Source organism: Lycorma delicatula, chromosome 6 (assembly GCF_047948215.1).
Source record: "Lycorma delicatula isolate Av1 chromosome 6, ASM4794821v1, whole genome shotgun sequence".
NCBI lineage: Eukaryota > Metazoa > Arthropoda > Insecta > Hemiptera > Fulgoridae > Lycorma > Lycorma delicatula.
Window position 1 is genome coordinate 69,621,812 of NC_134460.1, and position 12,324 is coordinate 69,634,135.

Consider the following 12,324-nt stretch of genomic DNA (forward strand, 5'->3'; position numbering starts at 1 on the left):
GGTTTCAGCTGCTGAAAATGTTATAATTTAATGTTAAAGCAACAAAAAAAAGATTGATATTCAGTTCATTTGATAATGAGAGTCACTGAAACTGGCCACAATTGAAAGTATTATGTTATCAAACACATATAGTCTGTACAAAATGTTCTAGAAATTAAGACTTTGAAAACAAAACAACAAAAGGCTAATGAACAACATAACCAAAGCAGATTCAGTTTGGGTTAGCGGTTTGTGTTGTATAACTCTTTTTTGAAGGTATTTTTGTGCCTACTTTGGGATTCTTAAAAAATGGAACAAGCGAACATAAAATTCTATTTTGTGTTTGAAAGAGGTGCTACAGAAATATCTGAAACAATAAAACAAGCACATGGCGGTGGTGCTGTCTTACTCGCATATGTTTAAACAGTTTGCTCATTCTCATGATTTCTGATACCATTAGATGATGAGAGAGATTGGAGCCCGTAACCTGCTGTAATGATGGAAACCCTCGAATTCACACATAAACCTCTGAATACTGTGTACTTCTAGACGCTCTAGAAGTTCATTCATATCTACCATGGCTGAAAAACGCTGCTATCTATCAAGATGTCATGAAAAACTGCATGGATGGAATTCAATACGTGCAAACATATTTTCATAAAACCAAGGAAGAATTCATTCTTAATGATAATGCATCAGCCTACACAGCCAGCATTGTAACATTTTTTGGCCAAACAATAGGTGACAGTGTGGGGCTACCCTCCACTCTATCCAGATATAGCCCTTACAGGCCAATTTCTATTTCTAAAATCAAAATGCCCACAAAGGGGGAACAGAGCAAGTTGATAGCCATAGAAGAAAGTGTTACAAGCATCCTAAGGACAATTCCAAAAGAAGGTTTCTCTAGGGCTTTTATAACCTTTATAACCAATTTAAATGTTGTATCACATTGAAGGGAGACTATGTGGAAGCTCAAACATGAATAAATTTCTTTCTGATTATTTTTAGCTGTTTTTATAGAGCCTTGTTCCTGGAATTTTTTATAAAGACTGTGTACAATATCAAAGAAGACAAATTTCCCTGGTTTTAACACCAAAAAAAAATTACATTAACAGTGTTTTCATGGGATAGAGAGTTCAATTGTTCAATTAATACTAAAAGTAATCTAATTAATGAAGGCAATAAACTTCTGCAGTTGAGAATTAAACATACAGATGTGCAATGCTTAAAACTAGATTTACAACCAATCTCTATGAATCAATCAACTAGTTACAAGGGTCAACTGTTATAAAGAAAACTAAACTAGTAACTAGTCTTTTAGGTATTACACATAACATGCAAGCAAACAAGGACCATTGCACACAAAAACAAAACATTATGTTCAGAGGTTTAAGATTAAATTTGAAACATTCAAGCAAGATGCCAAAATTAGTAAAAAAATGTAAAGAAAAAATGAAAATTAAAAAAAAAAATTATACAATGGAAATTGAACAAAATTATGAGAAATACAGGGTGCAGCAGAACCAACTATGCGATGAGGAGGCCCTCAATGCTGCAGCGGTGGTGGGGATGGGCAGGTGCACATGGCCTCCCTCTGTTCCATTGGTGACCCCATTACAGTAGTCAACATGGTTTGGACCAGGGCACATTGAGGCTTTGTTGTGTGCATGTATTTTGAAAACAACTGGTCTGTGATTACAATGCAAAGAGCTTTTCAACGACGGTTAAACATTCCGCAAAACAAGGCCATTCCTAATGTAAACACAATTCGGTTCTGGGTTAGGCAATCGGAGAAAACTGGTAGCAGACTAAAAGTACACATGGCCAACGCAAATTAATCAGTATACCAGAAAATGTGCAGCTGGTGAGAGCAGCGATGAGCAATCGCAAGATGTTGTCCTGGGGATGTCAAGAGTGCAGTTTGCAGAGGATTCTGCATTTTAATTTTAATTTTCAACCCTTAATGTCAATAATTGAGCTAAACAGACTGCGTACGCCAAAAGCCAAAATCTGTGTGAACAAATGCTTGTATAGATCACCTCCAAGGCAGCTTTCTTCAGTAATGATGAGATACATTTTCACTCAGTGGAGCTGTGAATAAGCAAAATTTCTGCTACCTGAAAATAATCCCTAGTTATTCAATAAAAACCACTATATTTCCCTGAACTAATAGTACGGTGTGCCAGATCACAATTTTGCATAATAGGCCCATACTTCTTTGAGGAAAACAACATGACCGTGAATTCCAAATGTTACACCTTATTGTTCTGAAATTTTCTGTAGCCCAGAATGGAAGAGATTGTTGAAGAAGAGGGATTGGGGGACTTGTGGTTCCAACAAAATGGTTATAGTTCCCACAGCCTGAAATTCACTTCATGCTTTCAGAGAAATTTCTTCGATGTCTAATCTCTCTGCAGGTGGTGATGTGGGTTGGCCTGCACGGTCATCCGATTGAGGATTAGTGATTTCTTTCTTTGGGGTTATCTGAAGGAAAAGTAGTTTAAGCGTCAAATTCACATCCTACCAAATCTATGAGAGCAGATTATTGAAGAAGTTAACACCGTGCATGAAGTAACGTGATATGCGTGAACACGCTGTACAAACTTCAGAGATCTTTCCCAGCAGTGGGTTGCTGCTAACAGCCACAATCTTAGGACATTATTTTCAAAACTTAATGACTATTAAATGGTGTGTACTAGTAATTTAGAAAATAAAAACATTTTTTTTCTATATACCTCCATTGCATTTTTTAAAAGTCCTCAAAACTGTTTAATTGGTTCTGCCACATCCCATATTATAAAAATAATGAAAAGAATAACGTAAAAATAAAAACAAATCATTTTTAAAAAATATGTGCAATTTTATTAATTTTTTCCATTACATAAACTGTTTTATTGTAACAATACACAAATATATTTTTTAACTGTACATCTTGTTATAACTTACTAATATTAAAAACTAGAAAATCTTTAGTATCAGTTTTAAATATAACTTAATTTAAACTTTCTGATTTAACACACAAGTAAATTTTAAAAAACACACTTTTGTTCTAATGTAAGTTTACATAAAATTACATAAGACATGGTAGATAAAAGGTAACATCTTTACTTTTTATCCATAAGGTTTTGGATTTGAATCTAGGCAGGATTGGCATTTTTCAAACACTAAACAATTTTTTTTTTCATAAACTACTATAATCAGGTGATTACTCTAGTTGTTATATTAAAATAAACAAGTAGATTGTGTTTGGAAACAAGTGCGTATAAAAACAATCACTCAGCATAACCTTTAATTTTTTTTTTTGTTTAATACAAGAAATATAAGGCATTATATTTTCTTTCTTAGTGAAAACATACACGTGTTTTCTCTATGAGAAATATAAAAAATATATGTAACATGTATAGATACTAACAACTGAAAATGATTTAACATTTCACAACTTCTTAGTAAACAGCTCGTTTTTTTTATAATAATTTTAATTTACTTGAAATGATAACAATATGCAAGTAAAATCAATCAAATTTATATTATTAAAAAATTTTCAACCATGTTCTTGCCAGGTTTTTGCCATGTACTTGCAAGTAACAAAAATTTTTATATGTGATGTTTAATAAAATAAAGTACAAAACATCAAGTAAGTTGTTATTAACAATAATTATTTAATTTCATCAAAAAGTTGACATTAATAAAATACAAATTAATGTACAAATAATAAGGCCAATTCAATTCCTGAAAACCATATCGATATCATATTAGTACGTACTTAAAATTAATTTGAACAAAAATATCTGTTTTACTTTATTATCAATACTAATAATACCAAATACAGAAACTGAACAGAACCTAAAATTCAATTACAGCATTTAGTGGTCCATTCATTAATACTAAAATTGATTACAGTAAACACACAAACAGTAATAAATATAATATTATCTAGCATGATACATGTTTAACATAGAGTCCATTTTTGATTTACGTGACTGTCATACAACACCGTGTCTTGCAGCTAGATGAATAAGTAACCTGTCATGCCTTTTAGCTTGATACGGGCAATAAGAGCATTGAAACTGAGGCAAAACACCACATTCTAACCTCATATGTCTTGATAAAGTCTTCTTATGAGAATAAACTTTTAGACAACGAGGACACCAATACCCACCAATTCCTGCAATTTATAATGTCATTGCTTAATTAATTATTTAAACAAACAGATACGTAATAAATGAATAATAAGAATATAAAAATTTAGCTACATAAATTAAATACTTGAAAAACTTTTATTATAAAATACATTATGAAAAATGAAACACATTTTATCATCACAGACAGTTAGCAAGTAGCATTAGGCTAGGTAGTCTGAATTACCATACAACTTTCTGGATATAACTTTAGCATTTACGGTGTAATATATTACGTACCGCTAATGGCTACCTTAATGCTAATTTCATGCAAATACTTATTCCAGCAATTCATACACTTGAAAAACTCCAAAAATGGCCTTTTCATTCTACAGGAGAGACTCTTACGATACTTATGGATGCAATCTAGATTAGCAATCTATATCTAGCAAATTATAGTTGGTTAAAGTAAGTAAAATGTAATTTAATGTTGATATATATGTACAGAATGAATCAGACAGAATTTTTCAGAATTTAAATGTTTGACAATTTTACACATAATTATAACAAAATAACAACCAGGAATTTGCATGAGCAGTTCTGGTAAAATAAGGGCTTATCATTAATGTTTCAACCTTAATAATATAAAGACTTTGCATGAAATAAGTTTATCTAAGTAACAGAAGGTTGGGTTCTGACTAGCAGGAAGCTAAATCAACAAGATAATAAATTCTTGGAAAGATGTGTTTGGTATATCACTCCCAGTCCTTGGATGTGATATCATTTAGTCACCTGATGTGTCTTGGAGAATAATGACCAATCAATGAATGGATCACAAGCATGAAATCAAGAAACTCCACGAAGTAGATGAAAGTTTCTTAAGATGGCATTTAGTTATCTAGGGTATTACAGGTTCAATCCCTTGTAAACCTTACATTCAAATATTAAATGTAAATAAAAGTAAAAGAGCTAAACAAAATTTTATTGCAATTATCTGGCAAAAATATCAGGTGACAAGAATTAAATGTTACAAGCCTCATAGAAAAAAATTGAATTGATTGAAGAACTCAGAAGGTTATATTCAACCAAAGAAGATGTTTTGAAAATAAATATACAAGGGAAATTGTTGAAGCAAGAAAAAGAAATTGACTGAGATAAAAAATATGGCAAGGGGTAGGAGAAAATGGAAGCACTTTGTTGAAAAAATAGAAGACTGAACGATACAGGAGAATTTGACTATGAGGTCAACGAAATGATTTAGAAAATATGCCTGAAATCAGCTGATTGCAGAGAAATCTTATTACCTTTTTCTTCTTTCATCAAAGAAATAATAATAGTTATGAAAAAGGGCAACAAACAGTCACTGGCATCAAGTTATTAATTTTCTAATTAAAAATTACAGATCTCAATCCACCAGCAGCATATATTTTCATACTAAAATTAATGATATGATACCTTTTGATAATTGTAAAATATATAACTCCATTTTCATGAGAGGGGTAGACTATTAGCTTTTTTTGTAAATATTATTAGTAACAGCAGTATTAGCACACAATGTAGTAAATAATTGTATCATTCTTTGTTAAAAAAAACAATGAATTAAATACACTGCTTTAATTAATTAGAGGAGTTCAGTTATAATAGCCTAAATTTGTTCTAAATGTTCAATCAATTTCAGTCTAGAAAATTCCTCAATACTTAAAATACTTTAAACAGAGAAGTAAAAAAAATAATAATAAACGAAAGAAAATAAATAAGTAAATGCATAAAACACTAATTTTTAAATGAAAAATATTTCTAAAATAACTCACTAAAACTTACAAATATGAAACAATTAATATAAAAAATCAAAATTATACACGCACATAAAATTCAAAATTTACACTTGCTGATCATTACACAAATTAAACCTAAAACTTTTAAATTACCAAGTGAAATGGTTCACTACTTTTATATTGTATACTAATTAAGATGGTTTTTCATAATTTCTCATTACAGTCCTAAAATAGTCTAAATAACCATTTTATAAAATTAAAATATTCATTTTTTTATGAAATAGCCATTTTATAAAATTAAACTTACTAATATTTTGTGTTCAAAAAGGTTTTGAATATGAGCATAATTTAAATAGTTCTATTTAAGCTTGAAAAAAAAATTTTGATGTTGGAAAATCACGGCAGGGGGTGTAATTTAAATACAAAAGGTAATAAAATTTTAAGTACTATCATAACCTAAAAACATCAGTAAAGGCATGTACAGTAGGCTCCCACTCAAACTGGATACATACAGGTAATGCATAAACACTATCCTATCTTATAAGTACATTAAAATAAAACAAATAAATGGTTTAAGAGGCTAAATAAAAATCGATGCATCTGTTTTTCAATTTTTTTTTTAATATTAGTAGAAATTAAAATTTCACAATTATTTCCCTTAATTAAACAATACATAAATAACAAACTAAGGAATAATACACTTACATACACACACAAAATTTATTTAAATAGCAGCCTTTTTTAAAAAAGATTATAACAAAAATAATAGTAAGATAAAACACCATATAAAAGAAATAAATCTAATAAGATTATCAGGGATAAAATAAAACAAACAAAAATCCAAAATATGCTTTACAGAGATCTACATATAAAACAAAACACATTACCCCAACATTATGGTAATTCTATGCAAATTTCATTTGAACAAAGAGAACAGTTAATAGATTTTAAAATCAGAAGCCATTTACAATTAAAAAAATAATAATTTTGAACTGGTAACATGAATTTCCCAAATAATAACATAACATAACATCCAAAATACACTATACAAATGAAATAACCTACACAATTTTATTAATTTCATAAACTTTACTTAATTCCTAAAATAAAACAAACTGTGGAATACTGTTTAGTTTCATAATTTTTTTTATACTCAACAAAGATTTACAATATATCATAAAATAAAACATATATACATAGTATTTATAAAATCAATTAGAATATTAATCGGAGGTACTTAATAGAATAAACTACAATATTATCCTGACTTTTTTTAATCTGTAAGTTTGCTAAATCATGAAATCACAATGAAAATAACATATTTTTTCTAAACCTGTGTTATATAACATTTGCACTGCGCAGCTGGAACCTGTATTGTAGTAAGTCATTATAAAACAGTTGTTCAACCGATCTCAAAAGCTAACTCTTTTCAACCACTGACCGATCAGAGATGGATACTTTTTAAAGTATCAATTGGATTTTTACTTTAATTTTAATCCAATTTAGTAGTTAGCAAGCATAGGTCAATTAGAAAATGCACCAATAAGTCTCTCTTTTACACTGTTTATCCTTTTCTCAATTGTCAGATTCTGGGGAAGAAATGTCTTTAACACCAATTGATATTAAAGAAACATCACAACTTATGACTAAAAACCTATTGCCACATAAATGTATTGTTAATGTATTTTTTGAAAAATTAAAAAAAAAAATAATTTTCAAAGGATTTATAACACATGCAATAGCAAGATAAACCACCATATAAAAGAAATAAATCTAATAACACGATCAGGGTTAAAATAAAACAAAAAAAAAAATCTATCTATCTACAAAACAAAACACATTATCTTAACAGTATGGTAATTTTATTTTACCATTTTTTTTTCTTGATAATACCACATAAGCTTGAAGCTTGTGAGTGGAATATGAAAAAGGAATTTTATAGCATATGAAAAATGACATGCCAGACCAGGATTCGAACCCAAGACATCCAGTTCAACAGTTCTACTTTTTGTAAATCTTGTTTTAATAAAACAATGTATACGTAAAATACATACAAGAAATGGAAAACAGGAAAAAAGTTATCAAGTATTTAATAAGACTTCTTGTATTACATTCATTATCCTACAGTAGTATCTGTAAATATACAAATTATATTCTTCTCAATATCTTTTTCAAATTTTATTAACAACTTACTTATCAATTTTATTTAGTGTTTTCTGTAGAAAAATTTAAATAAGCCTGAACATTATGTTTTCTTGCAATATGAAGCCCAAGATGTTCCTTTCTTTTAGCTTTATAAGGGCATACAGAACACGAAAACGATCGTTCTGTACGACAATCAAATTTTATGTGCCTCACAAGAGATCTTTCATGTGAATAGACTTTAAAGCAATCTGGACAACTAAAACCATTAGCAGGAAAGATTTCACTGGTAATAGCATTTGTTGATTTCATCTCATCATCTGTGAAATTCACCTCAAAACCTTTAAAACTATGTGTTGCCGGATAAATTTCCAAATCAAAACCTGAAAATATCAAAACAAAAATATACAAATTATTTTTTGAACATATCAAAAGCTTTTCTTTAAAACTAACTCAAATTATTTAATCATAAAGCTTATAACAAGAACACCTCTACCGTGTGCATATATTATATTCAATTTTTTTAAACTAGTTATGAGGTGACTTTACTTCATAAAATGATTAATTGTATGATTATGAAAAAACTAGCAATGAATAATAAGATAAGTTAACTACAAAGATATGTATGAAAAATGAGAATAACCATGTAATTTATAGAGTTCATTAACAATTACACATAACTATTTAACAAAGAAATTTTCACAATTTGAAAGAGAGCAAAAATATTCCCCCAAAAACATTCCAGAAAAAAGATAGCAGTTAGTTAATTAATATGAAGGACTCTGAAACTGAAAATTAAACCTCACAACAAATGATTATCACGTGCATAAAATTGTTTAAATATTATGGTATTTATATGTATTTTATATATAAAACACTGATAATTTCTTTTTTTGTGATTGGCATCAGTCTTTTCTCAAAACTATTTGATAAAAGTATATTCAGCCACTCACAAAATGTGTTCAGATTGAAGGCTTTAAAAGATGTGGATAAGGCTAAACTTCGAGATACTCCTAATGACAAATGAACATATTAAAAAAAAAAAAAGAAAGCCTTTTATATCAACAGATTTTGTCAATGACAACACGGCAATTCTTCTTAGCTTTCTGTTGATAAAATGATTTTTGGAATGAAATCAACAAATTTTAAATAATGAAAAAATTAAATATCAAATGTAATGAACAAATGTCTATGTTGTAAAGAAATACATATTTCAGTTAAAAACTAATTATGTTATTTTGTAATTTTTTTTTAAATTGTCCTTACTTAATTTATATGCAGCCTACAAAATATTAGTACCTTGGGAGGGAGGGAGGGAGGGAGTGAGGGAGGGAGGGAGGGAGGGAGTGAGGGAGGGAGGGAGTGAGGGAGTGAGTGAGTAGTGAGTGAGTGAGTGAGTGAGTGAGTGAGCGAGTGTGTGAGTGTGTGAGTGAGTGAGTGAGTGAGTGAGTGAGTGAGTGAGTGAGTGTGTGAGTGAGTGAGTGAGTGAGTGAGTGAGTGAGTGAGTGAGTGAGTGAGTGAGTGAGTGTGTGAGTGAGTGAGTGAGTGTGTGAGTGAGTGAGTGAGTGAGTGAGTGAGTGAGTGAGTGAGTGAGTGAGTGAGAGAGAGAGAGAGAGAGAGAGAGAGTATGTAAAAATCTCAACTTAAAATTAATTATATTTATCAATATAATTCATAAAATTTATAATATAAATACCTATTTAGCCTAATAAGTAACTACAAAAATAAATCCAAATCTATCAATTCAGGCTAGAGGACTAACTGCTTTCACAGCAGCATAATACATAAGACATATGAATAAAGGGGATTTACTAAAAAATTATAAATATTCTTATCATTCAGTTCAGTTTGTGAGACTGAAATAATTAAAAAAAGGGTTTGCAACTCTAAATAAGGACATTAAAATAAAAAATTAAAACTATTTAACTAAACTATTTACAAAACTACTCTAAATAAACATACAACTAACTCTAAATAACTAATACAAAAATATATTAGGTTGTAAGATTTAAAAGAATATGCATTTTTTTGAGTTAACACATGATATTAAAAAAAAATCAAAAGTAAAAGTGTGAAACTATAGTAGTTATAAAAAGCTGGTTTTATAACATCTTATGATGGTCTTACGAAGAAAACTCAGTTTGTGTCAAACAGGAAATTATTTACAGGTACTAAAACTTGAATTTAAAATACAAAATACGCTTCTGCATAATTATCATATCACATTCACTGGAGAATTCCACAAAAATTTATCCCACATAAAAAATAAAACCCAGACAGGAGCTTAGTGAATAATAATAATAAAATTATTGAGAATTTTACTGTGTAATAATAATAAATTCATATGAACTCATCCAGATGCAGTAGTCTGTGTCAGATGCAAGTTCAAAAATCAAATCTTTAATGTATGTTTTAATTTTTAAATAGAAATATACAATGTTCAGTTTTTAATATTTTGTAAGGTAAAATATTATAATTTCAAATGAAATGTTAAAAATTCAAGCTGAAGTATATTTATGATTGCTAAACAAAATCACTTGATCATTAAATTTTATTATTATATATTTTTTTTTTGGCATTAATACATGTAACAGTACTATTTGGGAAAATGATACTGTTTGGATTTAATATGAAAGTGTAAGGAAAAATAAAGAAAAAATTATGGTTTATTAGTCTTATCCTGGGTGATTCCTGACAGTAAGTTTCAATTTAAATGGAAAGACTAAATAATATCACGACATTTTATTTGTTAAATAAAACCAACATTTGTCTAAAAGTACACCAAATTTATTTAGAAAAGGCATTCGGCCAATGTGTTTCATTCTAATAAAGAATCAATAAGTCTGAAACCATTGTACATCTCATTCGGGCCAAAAATCAAAATAACATTTTCATCAACAAATTGTATTTATTGTTCCCTGAATTAAAATTTGTCCATTAATTAAATCACTTGTGATAATTTGCGTTGCAAATATGGGAATAAACCTTTTTTTCAAAACTATCACAATATCCTTATCATACATAATAATGAGGAAGAATTACCACACATTAAATCAATGTACATATTTTTGATTTAGAATTTATAGAACAATTTTTAATATCATCATTAAGAATTAGGGCGATGTTTTAACGTATACAAAAGTAAACAAATGATGAGCCCTGAAATTAATTTATTTAACACAAAAGTTATAAGTACGAACAATAAGTTACAGTAATTAAAATTTAAAAAAATAATAATAAATGGTACATGGTTTACGTGAGAAAACATAACAGGATACAAAAAAATTTGTTCCAATTTTATAAAATTAAATCAAGCATTAATGTTGAAATGTCTTCTAGCAACGTGATCAACTAGATGTGTTCTTCTTTTGGCTTTATATGTGCAATGATTGCATTTAAAAGTAGGTTGTAATCCACATTCATATTTAAGATGCCTATAAAGATTCGTTTTATGAGCATAACCCTTTGGACACTGAGGACACCAAAAATTTATAATTGGTTTTGGCCTGAAAAATCCATTGTCATAATGATGTACATCAGGATAATCTGAAATTATAAAACAAAATATTGATTTTTTTTTTTTCTTTTAACATTAAAAGAAAATTAATAACTGTATTGAATATAAAAGAGTATAATGATGTATAACAATTTTCTTCAATAATCAAATATATTTAAGTTTCTTTACCAAAATAAGATAATATGAAAGAGAAGATTTCTTTTATTATAATAATAAATAAGTGTATTCTTAATAAAAAAATTGTATTTTGTTATATTACACATAACAAAATTATAATATAGTAAATTTTGGTACTTATGTATTAGTCTGTCGACCAATAAATTGCAAACTTTCGGGTTATTGTTAATACCAACTGATATAATCATTATATCACCATTTTTCTAACAATTTATAATTACTTATTTTATAAATATAATTTAACCAAACTTAACCTATGCTCACTTCATTCGCTAACCTTTACTAATTAACACAGTAATGTTTTGAGTATTTAAATAATAAATTCAGTAATTATTGAAATTATTTTTTTCCTGTTTGGCCTGCGGGAATCACCATCAGGTATTACTTCAGAGGAAAAATGAGGATGATATGTACAAGTGTAAATGAAGTGTAGTCTTGTACAATCTCAGGTCGACCATTTCTGAGATATGTGGTTAATTGAAACCCAACCACCAAAGAACACCCGTACCCACGATCTAGTATTAAAATCTGTATAAAAGTAATTGCCTTTACTAGGATTTGAATACTGGAACTCTTGACTTCGTTATCAGCTGATTTGCAAAGACACGTTCACCAC

The 12,324-nt window shown here is 28.7% G+C and overlaps 1 protein-coding gene and 1 long non-coding RNA gene across 4 annotated transcripts in view; both read right to left on the minus strand.

Annotated features, from left to right (window-relative positions):
• Positions 1-12,324, minus strand: part of LOC142327116 (uncharacterized) — a 462,885-nt gene that overhangs the window by 168,979 nt on the left and 281,582 nt on the right. The window lies entirely within an intron of this gene.
• On the minus strand, positions 3,615-8,393 carry LOC142327118 (uncharacterized). The gene is made up of 2 exons (XR_012756921.1): positions 8,066-8,393; positions 3,615-4,144 (listed from the first exon to the last, which is right to left on the minus strand). It is a non-coding gene; the product is annotated as an uncharacterized LOC142327118 (long non-coding RNA).